Source organism: Oncorhynchus nerka, linkage group LG17, assembly GCF_034236695.1.
Source record: "Oncorhynchus nerka isolate Pitt River linkage group LG17, Oner_Uvic_2.0, whole genome shotgun sequence".
In the NCBI taxonomy this organism is placed as follows: domain Eukaryota; kingdom Metazoa; phylum Chordata; class Actinopteri; order Salmoniformes; family Salmonidae; genus Oncorhynchus; species Oncorhynchus nerka.
Genome location: NC_088412.1, coordinates 23,070,382 through 23,082,966, shown reverse-complemented (window position 1 = coordinate 23,082,966; position 12,585 = coordinate 23,070,382).

Below are 12,585 nucleotides of genomic sequence, written 5' to 3'. Positions count from 1 at the left end.
CTGCCCAGTCTCATTGCTGCAGCACAACAGCAGAGATTAGTGTCTGGGGCCTGACGGCGCACACACCTGACCAAACAGACAGGCATGCTCCCCCAGCTGGCTGCCCAGTCTCATTGCTGCAGCACAACATCAGAGATTAGTGTCTGGGGCCTGACGGCGCACACACCTGACCAAACAGACAGGCATGCTCCCCCAGCTGGCTGCCCAGTCTCATTGCTGCAGCACAACAGCAGAGATTAGTGTCTGGGGCCTGACGGCGCACACACCTGACCAAACAGACAGGCATGCTCCCCCAGCTGGCTGCCCAGTCTCATTGCTGCAGCACAACAGCAGAGATTAGTGTCTGTGGGAGCATGTGACAGGGGAGACAGTATCCCTGGCTCATTGTGCGTGTCCTCCACTTGTAGCAGTGTGTGTGTTCACAGCTGGGTATTTCTCTGCTCTAGGTACAATATGTGTGTGAGAACGCTATGTGTGGTGGTATCACCCATGACCTTGAGCCTATTGCGTGTTGGAAGTGCCACAGAGTAAATCTCAAGGTGTGTGTGTGTGTGTGTGTGTGTGTGTGTGTGTGTGTGTGTGTGTGTGTGTGTGTGTGTGTGTGTGTGTGTGTGTGTGTGTGTGTGTGTGTGAAGCATTTCTCTGACTCCACAGGGATCACAGGTGTTGATGTCAACCCGTCTAATAGATTTTCAGCTGCTGCCATATTATCGACACACACCACAAACCTCATATTACATACACACATTCTGATAACAGCTGGATATCGCCTGTAATGCATGTGTACATATACTGTCCAGTACCCACCCACTCATGTGCAACCATATTCAAACAAAAGCCTTATAGAAATCATCTATCAGTCCCCAATAACATAGCAAATTTGATAGAAAGCTTATCTGAACACATGCAAAGCAAAAGGGGGAAAGCTGAAAAGGTGTCATATCATTGTGTTTGTGGTATACTTACACTGTTGTTATTAGTCATCTTTATCTCTAGGGAGTCCTGTTTGAACACAGGCATAGACACTCTCCCTCCCTCCCTCGCTCGCTGGTGCCTACTCTCTTTGTATCTCTCTCAGGCTGTTAACGGAGAGTGATCTCTCTCATCTCTGCTCTCCGTCACACTTGTAATCAGCCGGTGCCATTTCATTTGGCTCAGTAATGAAAGCAATCCCAGTACCTTTCACTCCAGCACACCCTAAATAATGAGCCCTGCTTTCCTCTCCCTCTCTCCCCCCCCGCCTCTCCCCTGCTGCCTAATGGCTGGGGAAGAGCTTGTGTGTGCTGGAGTAGAGGAAGCATGGACACGCTAGAATGCTTTTGTACTCCACCATCCTCTCTTTGTTCCACTCTGAGTTCTGCAAATCGATGTCTATTCTTGAGATATAGTGCATTCGGAAAGTATTCAGACCCCCTTGACTTTTTCCACATTTTGTTACATTAGAGATTTATTCTAAAACGAAATAACCCCCCCCCCCCCCCCCATAATGACAAAGCAAAAACACGTAAAACAATATATGACATTTACATAAGTATTCAGACTCTCTACTCAGTACTTCGTTGAAGCAATTTTGGTAGCGATTACAGCTGTAAGTCTTCTTGGGTATGACGCTACACGCTTGGCATACCTGTACTGCTGCTCCAGCAGGTGTATTTCACTGGTCATCGCCACTTTCCTTCCAGTTCTCTGCTGCCAATGACTGGAAGGAATTGCAAATATCACTGAAGTTGGAGACTCACTAACTTTAAGCGTCAGCTGTCAGAGCAGCTTACCGATCGCTGCAGCTGTACACAGCCCATCTGTAAATAGAACATCCAACCAACTACCGACCTCATCCCCATATTTGTTTTTGTTTTTTTCTGCTCTTTTTCACACCAGTATTTCTACTTGCACATCTTCATCTGCACATATATCAATCCAGTGTAAATAGCTAAATTATAATTACTTCACCACTATTGGCCTATTTATTGCCTTACCTCCTTACTTCATTTGCACACACTGTATACAGATGTTTCTATTGTGTTACGTTTGTTTATCCCATGTGTAACTCTGTGTTGTTTTTGTCGCACTGCTTTGCTTTATCCAGGTCGCAGTTGTAAAACTAGCCTACCTGGTTAAATAAAGGTGAAATAAAAAATAAAAAATACAAAAGTAGAGTTGAGCATGTCGAGTTGAGTCACAAGTTTAAATCAAGTCTCAAGTCAAGTAAAAAAATACATATACGTACAATGACTTGTTCAACTACAAATGTGTCTATTTATTGAGGCTACTAGACAGCGCTTTTCATTATTCTGTCTACAACACATTTTGATTAGCCTATGTAATTGTAAAATATAACCTTAAGAGAATGAAATCAGCAGAAGGCAAGGCAGGTTGAAATGCTCAGTGTACATTTATTTACAGGTCTTGGTAAATAAATGGCGCCATATCATACCAAATATACAGAGGCAACAGTCAAAAAGTTAGAGCAGCAGGACAGGTTAATACAATGATACAATCTGATACAATCTGAATGGACACTGGTAGAGGGAAACCACATCGAATCTGTTTAACAAGAGCCCAAACAGGTAGGCCTGTACTATAACCACTGACCCCCAGGACCATAACATTACCCAATTGACAAATACAACCAATAAACTGGTTCTACAATGTAAAAGGCAATATCTACATATATTGTTACATTAGTACTTTCGTCTTAATCAGACAATGGTTATTAATTATATTTCAATACCATGCATATATGGAACAATCCATTTCTCTTATTCAACGTTATGACTGCAACGCGTGGAGCGCAGGCCACTTAGTCTATTTCTTGCGCACGAAGGCGCGCGCAGAGACATAGGACACAGACACACGGAACTCTGAGGTAATGCGGGAATTATGAACAAAGGAAACCATACATTTAATTACATAAACCGAATTTACACCTCATAAGTCTTGCGAATGTTTATGTGCACTATAAACATCGCGCCCACCCCGAACCAAATGGTTGGCTAAATGAAAATGTATCGTAGCAAACAAACATACATACGTGTTGCAATAAATGGTACGGGGATGGAATGATGAGAGGCTAGCAATTGTTGTAGTATTAGATGGAATATGAATTCACCACATAGCGCGTATGCATTTAAACGTGTGAAAGCAACAGGAAACATTTCAAGAGAATAAACAAACACTCCCCTGGTGGGAGTTTGGAGAGTGCAAGTGAAGAGCGTTGCCTATGGTGCGTCTTTGCCACAGTAATAATTCATTTTAACAAATTCCAAACGCAAGCTTCAAAAGTAAATTATTAATTTCAAGCAATTGTTACATACCAACATACCAATAGGCCTATGCTAGTAATTGTTGCCCCATTGCTGATGAACTTGCAAAGTAAACAGTTCATATTCTTGATCACCAATTTTTGGGGGGCTGCATATTTATCTATTATGCCAATCCTCTCCCTACAATTTGACGTTTGCACTGCACCCATCCTATAACCTTACAGCAAATAAGCAATCTGTTTGCTAGCTCACCCGACCTTTGTCGATTGACATTTTGCTCGTCCAATCAGAGTGCCAAGTGTGCATTTCACTAGCCAATTTGTTGCAGGTTTTTTGCAAGGGCAATGCTGTGGCTACTGTCTCTGACTGCATGTAGAGTAATCCATGTATAATCTGTGCCACAAAATGAGTGACAAAACCTGGCCAGATCATTTCAAGTCCAGAGTCTTCAGGGTCCAAGTCAAGTCTCAAGTTATTTTATTTTCTATCAAGTAGTCTCAAGTCATCAAATGTGTGACCCCAGTCAGACTAGAGTCCAAGTCATGTGACTCGAGTCCACAACTCTGCTTATTGAGGTCACTTGTTAAATCCACTTCAGTCAGTGTAGGTGAAGGGAAGGAGACAGGTTAAAGAATGATTTTTAAGCCTTGAGACAATTGGAACATGGATTGTGTATGTGTGCCATTCAGAGGGTGAATGGGAAAGACAAAATATTTAAGCGCCTTTGAACGGGGTATGGTAGTAGGTGCCAGGCACACCGGTTTGAGTGTGTCAAGAACTGCAACGCTGCTGGGTTTTCACATTCAACTGTTTCCTGTGTGTATCGAGAATGGTCCACCACCCTAAGGACAGCCAACTTGACACAACTGTGGGAAGCATTGGAGTGAATATGTAGAGTCCATTCCCCAACGAATTGAGGGCTAAAGGGGGTGCAACTCAATATTAGGAAGGTGTTACTAATGTTTTGTACACATTGTATATGGCTCTGGTGTTTTCTAATGTGGTGTCATCTGATCTGGTGTCATCTAATGTGGTGTCATCTAATCTGGTGTCATCTAATGTGGTGTCATCCAATGTGGTGTCATCTGATCTGGTGTCATCTAATGTGGTGTCATCCAATGTGGTGTCATCCAATGTGGTGTCATCTAATGTGGTGTCATCCAATGTGGTGTCATCTGATCTGGTGTCATCTAATGTGGTGTCATCCAATGTGGTGTCATCTGATCTGGTGTCATCTAATGTGGTGTCATCTAATGTGGTGTCATCTAATGTGGTGTCATCTAATGTGGTGTCATCTAATGTGGTGTCATCTAATGTGGTGTCATCCAATGTGGTGTCATCTGATCTGGTGTCATCTAATGTGGTGTCATCTGATGCGGTGTCATCTAATGTGGTGTCATCTAATGTATCATCTAATGTGGTGTCATCTGATCTGGTGTCATCTAATGTGGTGTCATCTGATGTGGTGTCATCCAATGTGCTTAACATTTTTTACAGATTTCAATCACACTCTGTCTCCAATGTACATATGCTTCTGGGCCTCTCATAATATTACTTTTTTCATACATATTAATTCTCAGAAAAAAACTAATTCACGTTACAGCAGAGTCAGAGTCTTCAGGGTCCAAGTCAAGTCTCAAGTTATTTTATTTTCTATCAAGTAGTCTCAAGTCATCAAATGTGTGACCCCAGTCAGACTAGAGTCCAAGTCATGTGACTCGAGTCCACAACTCTGCTTATTGAGGTCACTTGTTAAATCCACTTCAGTCAGTGTAGGTGAAGGGAAGGAGACAGGTTAAAGAATGATTTTTAAGCCTTGAGACAATTGGAACATGGATTGTGTATGTGTGCCATTCAGAGGGTGAATGGGAAAGACAAAATATTTAAGCGCCTTTGAACGGGGTATGGTAGTAGGTGCCAGGCACACCGGTTTGAGTGTGTCAAGAACTGCAACGCTGCTGGGTTTTCACATTCAACTGTTTCCTGTGTGTATCGAGAATGGTCCACCACCCTAAGGACAGCCAACTTGACACAACTGTGGGAAGCATTGGAGTGAATATGTAGAGTCCATTCCCCAACGAATTGAGGGCTAAAGGGGGTGCAACTCAATATTAGGAAGGTGTTACTAATGTTTTGTACACATTGTATATGGCTCTGGTGTTTTCTAATGTGGTGTCATCTGATCTGGTGTCATCTAATGTGGTGTCATCTAATCTGGTGTCATCTAATGTGGTGTCATCCAATGTGGTGTCATCTGATCTGGTGTCATCTAATGTGGTGTCATCCAATGTGGTGTCATCCAATGTGGTGTCATCTGATCTGGTGTCATCTAATGTGGTGTCATCCAATGTGGTGTCATCTGATCTGGTGTCATCTAATGTGGTGTCATCCAATGTGGTGTCATCTGATCTGGTGTCATCTAATGTGGTGTCATCTAATGTGGTGTCATCTAATGTGGTGTCATCTAATGTGGTGTCATCTAATGTGGTGTCATCTAATGTGGTGTCATCTGATGTGGTGTCATCCAATGTGGTGTCATCTAATGTGGTGTCATCTGATGCGGTGTCATCTAATGTGGTGTCATCTAATGTATCATCTAATGTGGTGTCATCTGATCTGGTGTCATCTAATGTGGTGTCATCTGATGTGGTGTCATCCAATGTGCTTAACATTTTTTACAGATTTCAATCACACTCTGTCTCCAATGTACATATGCTTCTGGGCCTCTCATAATATTACTTTTTTCATACATATTAATTCTCAGAAAAAAACTAATTCACGTTACAGCATTATTCTAAAATGTATTAAATAAAACATTTCCCTCACCAATCTACACACAATACCCCATAATGACGAAGTGAAAAAAGGTTTTTAGAATTTTTACAAATGTATTTAAAATTTAAAAAAACAGACCCTTTGCTTCAGACCCTTTGCTATGAGACTTGAAATTGAGCTCAGATGCATCCTGTTTCCATTGATCATCCTTGAGATGTTTCTCAAATTGATTGGGCATGATTTGGAAAGGCACACACATGTCTATATAAGGTCCCACAGTTGAAAGTGCATGTCAGACCATCAAGACTCTTCCTAGAGTTGGCCTCCCGGCCAAACTGAGCAGTCGGTTAGAAGAGCCTTGGTCAGGGAGGTGACCAAGAACTCAATGGTCACTCTGACAGAACTACAGAGTTCCTCTGTAGAGATGAGAGAACCTTCCAGAAAGACAACCATCTCTGCAGCACTCCACCAATTAGGCCTTTATGGTAGAGTGGCCAGACGGAAGCCACTCCTCAGTAAAAGGCACATGACAGCCCGCTTGGAGTTTGCCAAAAGGCACCTAAAGGACTCTCAGAACATGAGAAACAAGATTCTCTGGGAGACTAGTCAAGATCGAGGGAAAGATGAACGGAGAAAAGTACAGAGAGATCCTTTATAAAAACCTGCTCCAGAGAGCTCAGGAACTCAGACTGAGGCGAATGTTCACCTTCCAACATAACAATGACCCTAAACATACAGCCAAAACAACACAAGAGTGGCTTCGGGACAAGTCTCTGAATGTCCTTGAGTGGCCCAGCCAGAGCCTGGACTTGAACATCTCTGGAGAGATCTGAAAATAGCTGTGCAGTAATGCTCCCCATCCAACCTGACAGAGCTTGAGAGGATCTGCAGAGATGGGACATTTTTTTATTTCACCGTTATTTAATCAGGTAGGCCAATTGAGAACAAGTTCTCATTTACAACTGCGACCTGGCCAAGATAAAGCAAAGCAGTGTGACAAAAACAACACAGAGTTACACATGGAATAAACAAATGTACAGTCAATAACACAATAGAAATATCTGTATACAGTGTGTGCAAATGAAGTAAGGAGGTAAGGTCATAAATAGGCCAATAGTGGCAAAGTAATTACAATTTAGTAATTTACACTGGAGTGATATATGTGCAGATGAGGATGTGCAAGTAGAAGTACTGTTGTGCAAAAAAACAATAACAAATATGGGGATGAGGTAGGTAGTTTGTTGGATGGGCTATTTACAGATGGGCTGTGCACAGATGTAGCGCTTAAAGTTAGTGAGGAAGATATAAGTCTCCAACTTCAGTGATTTTTGCAATTCTTTCCAGTAGAGGTCGACCGATTAATCGGAATGGCTGATTAAATAGGGACAATTTCAAGTTTTCATAACAATCGCAAATCGGTATTTTTGGACACCGATTTTGAAGATTTTTTAACAATTATTTTTATTTTTCCACCTTTCTTTAACTAGGTAAGTCAGTTAAGAACACATTCTTATTTCTTACATTCTTACGGCTCTTTGCGAACTAATTTGCCAGAATTTTACGTAATTATGACATAACATTGAAGGTTGTGCAATGTAACAGGAATATTTAGACTTATGGATGCCACCTGTTAAGATAAAACACCGAATGGTTCTGTATTTCACTGAAAGAATAAACGTTTTGTTTTTTCGAAATGATAGTTTCTGTATTCGACCATATTAATGACCTAAGGCTCGTATTTCTGTGTGTTATTATGTTATAATTAAGTCTATGATTTAATATTTGATAAAGCAGTCTGACTGAGCGGTGGTAGGCACCAGCAGGCTCATAAGCATTCATTCAAATAGCACTTTCGTGCGTTTTGCCAGCAGCTCTTCGCAATGCTTCAAGCATTGAGCTGTTTATGACTTCAAGCCTATCAACTCCCGAGATTAGGCTGGTGTAACCGATGTGAAATGGCTAGCTAGTTAGCGGGGTACGAGCTAATAGTGTTTCAAACGTCACTCGCTCTGAGACTTGGAGTAGTTGTTCCCCTTGCTCTGCATGGGTAACGCTGCTTCGAGGGTGGCTGTTGTCGATGTGTTCCTGGTTCGAGCCCAGGTAGGAGCGAGGAGAGGGATGGAAGCTATACTGTTATACTGTCAATACTAAAGTGCCTATAAGTACATCCAATAGCCAAAGGTATATGAAATACAAATCGTATAGAGAGAAATAGTCATATAATTCCTATAATAACTACAACCTAAAACTTCTTACCTGGGAATATTGAAGAATCTTGTTAAAAGGAACCACCAGCTTTCATATGTTCTGAGCAAGGAAGTTAAACGTTAGCTTTCTTACATGGCACATATTGCACTTTTACTTTCTTCTCCAACACTTTGTTTTTGCATTATTTATTTGAGGCTAAATTGATTTTATTGATGTATTATATTAAGTTAAAATAAGTGTTCATTCAGTATTGTTGTAATTGTCATTATTACAAAAAAAAAAAGAATTGGCCGATTAATCGGTATTGGCTTTTTTTTTGTGGTCCTCCAATAATCGGTATTGGCGTTGAAAAATCATAATCGGTCGACCTCTACATTCCAGTCATTGGCAGCAGAGACCTAGAAGGAAAGGCGGCCAAAGGAGGTGTTGGCTTTGGCAATGACCAGTGAAATATACCTGCTGGAGCAGCAGTACAGGTGTGCCAAGCATGTAGCGTCATACCCAAGAAGACTCAAAGCTGTAATCGCTACCAAAATTGCTTCAATGAAGTACTGAGTAAAGGGTCTGAATACTTATGTAAATGTATTTATTTATTTTTTACGTGTTTTTGCTTTGTCAGTATGGGGTATTGTGTGTAGATTGAGGGGGGGGACAATTTAATCCATTTTAGAATAACTCTGTAATGTAACACAATGTGGAAAAAGTCAAGGGGGTCTGAATACTTTCCGAATGCACTATATCTCAAGAATAGACATCGATTTGCAGAACTCAGAGTGGAACAAAGAGAGGATGGTGGAGTACAAAAGCATTCTAGCATGTCCATGCTTCCTCTACTCCAGCACACACAAGCTCTTCCCCAGCCATTAGGCAGCAGGGGTGAGAGGCAGGTGAGGAGGGGGGAGGCGAGGGGGAGAGAGGGAGAGGAAAGGCTTTGGGGATGACCAGTGAAATATACCTGCTGGAGCGTGTGCTACGGGTGGGTGTTGCTATGGTGACCAGTGAGCTGAGATAAGGCGGAGCTTTACCTAGCAAATACTTATAGATGACCTGGAGCCAGTGAGTTTGACAACAAATATGTAGTGAGGACCAGCCAACGAGCATTCAGGTCGCAATGGTGGGTAGTATGTGGGGCTTTGGTGACAAAACAGATGGCACTGTGATAGACTGCATCCAATTCGTTGAGTAGTGTTGGAGGCTATTTTGTAAATGACATCGCCAAAATCAAGGATCAGTAGGATAGCCAGTTTTACGAGGGTATGTTTGGCAGCATGAGTGAAAGATGCTTTGTTGCGAAATAGAAAGCAGATTCTAGATTTAACTTTGGATTGGAGATGCTTAATATGAGTCTGGAAGGAGAGTTTACAGTCTAACCAGACACCTAGGTATTTGTAGTTGTCCACATATTCTAAGTCAGAACCTTCCAGAGTAGTGATGCTAGTCGCGGGTGCGGGCAGCGATCGGTTGAAGAGCATGCATTTAGTTTTACTAGCATTTAAGAGCAGTTGGAGGCCATGGAAGGAGTGTTGTATGGCGTTGATTTTCACTTAGGGGTGTACTCACTTTTGTTGCCAGGGGTTTAGACATTAATGGCTGTTTGTTGAGTTATTTTGAGGGGACAGCAAATTTACACTGTTAAACAAGCTGTACACTCACTACATTACATTGTAGCAAAGTGTCATTAATTCAGTGTTGTCACATGAAAAGATATACTCAAATATTTACAAAAATGTGAGGGGTGTACTCACTTTTGTGATATACTGTAGGTCTGTAACAGTTTGGGTCTAGAGTGTATCCCCCTTTGAAGATGGGGATGACCGCGGCCACTTTCCAATTCCAATTCCCAATACTTGACTTGCTCTTAGAATGCATGGCTTGGACTTGACTCTTGACCCGTTTTTCTTGAGACTCGACTTGAGACTCTGACCTTGTGACTCAAATAATAGTGACTTGGTCCCACCTCTGTCAATAAGGGATAGTTTTCACCTGTATTCACCTGGTCAATCTATGTAATGGAAAGAGCAGGTGTTCCTAATGTTTTGTATATGCCGTGTATATCAGTGGAGTCTCCAGAGGAGGAAGGAGAGGACCATCCTCAATGAATTTCATAAAAATACAAATTTAAAAACATTTAAAAAGGTATACTAAATATAATCACGTCACCAAATAATTGATTGAAACACACTTTTATAATGACGGTCTACAGTAGCCTCAACAGCACTCTGTAGGGTAGCACCATGGTGTAGCCGGAGGACAGCTAGCTTTCGTCCTCCTCTGGATACATTGATTTCAATACAAAATCTAGGTTCATGGTTCTTACCCCCTTCCATAGACTTACACAGTAATTATGACAACTTCCAGGTGGACATCCTCCAACCTATCAGAGCTCTTGCAGACATGTTGTCCAGCAAATCAAAGGATCAGATAATTATTCTAGTACTGAAAGCATAAACTACAGATAGCTAGCACTGCAGTGCATACAATGTGGTGAGTAGTTGACTCAAAGAGAGAAAGACAAAAGTTGAACAGTTTTGAACAAATGTATTTATTCAAAAATGAAGGAGAAGCGAGGGAGAGAGTCATTTTTCCCACTTTTAGTTTCACTTACTTAGCTAGCAAATGCAGCTAGCTAGTTTTGCCTACTGAAACACCCTGCTCAAACAGAGGGATGCTATGTTAGCTAGTTGGCTATGACTATCCAACACAACAGTGGACCTCTTCCAAGTCAAGGTAAGCTTTTGGTTTTACAAATTTATTGCCACTGGGGTAAGTGCTAAACTGCTTACTGACTGTACACTAACGTTACTGCATGATTGTAGTGGGTTTACTAACGCGTTAGTTCTATTAGCTATGTTGACTATGACGTTACTTTAGCTACTATGGTGACAATGATGTAGGCTGTCTGTAGTGGTTTTAATATAGTTTGGCTTGGAAAGGTTTTTTCACCTGGTCACATACAGCTGATGTGTTGTGCATTGAAGTCCACAAGCAAAGGGACAAGGTGAGAGGAGAGCGCTTAGATGCGAGAAGGAATACAATGTGGCTGCTATGAAAGTGAACTGTTTACCCGTGATCAGTGGTGTATTCATTCTGCATATTCTGTTGAAAAACATTTCTCAAACGGAACAAAATGGGAATAAACACACCTGAATTTTCTCCAATAAAAACTCTTGTTTGCAACTGTTGGACTAATGATTTACACCCTATATCAGCTAGATGCAGAAATAAGTGTGCAAGGTGGTATTGAATGTGTCACCTCAATTTTCTCTCGACCTGTGTGCACATACGTAATAAACTTTCATTCATAGACTAGGTTGTAGCAAACTCATGATGGGAATAGGGAAATTGAGTATCATGTAGTAGCCTAAACCTATCGCTTTTACATTGAACTGGGTGAATGGAATATGATTGATAGTCATCCAATATGCTGTAATAGAAATAAGGCCATGCTCATGAAAAAAAATAAAATCCTTCCTAATCGAACACTAGAACCACCATTGGCCAACAGCCACTGACGTTTGATTATGTCCTGCTCCTTCCCTGACTTCCTAAATGTTTGTATTTTACACGGCTCATGTCAGAATTTTGACATCAAACAGAAAAGTCTGCCTCTAGACCCTCACTAGTCTGCCTCTAGCACAGACCCTCACTACAGACCCTGGTTCGATTCCAGGCTGTATCACAACCGGCCGTGATTCGGGAGTCCCATATTGCTGTGCAGTTGGCCCAGCGTTGTCCGGGTTCGGGTTTGGCCGGGGTAGGCCATCATTGTAAATGAGAATTTGTTCTTAACTGACTTGCCTAGTTAAATAAAGGTTCAATAAAATTATAATTTCCCTGCCTGGGCCGATGAGACAATGGATTGCGCAGTCAGAAGGAACAGAGTAAATAGGCATTTTAATGTCTTAGATTTAGCTGGTGGTAACATGTTGAATAGACACCGTCTGGAATGCATTTTTAACCAATCAGTATTCAGGATTAGACCCACCTGTTGTACAAATGGAGTTAGACCAATGCAGTTGAACGTTCCGGAGCGCGCCACTTTCTTCTCCATAGCCGTTGATAATTAATGCTTCCGAGTTGCACTGTTTATTTCTAATATTTTTCAAAACCTATGAAGATGTTCAGTGAAAGTATATTAAGAAATGTGTTGACACTACAACACAGTAAAGACTGGGATAAACATTATGCCGAATGCTAATCAATAAAAACGTCTTCAATTTGCGGGTCATTTCATATAGAAATTGTCAGAGGTGCTCTCGAAATGTCAACAACATTTCAAGAATAAAGTTCTGCATGGGACATTAACACAGTGGCTGTTCTAAAACCTGGCCTAACTCTC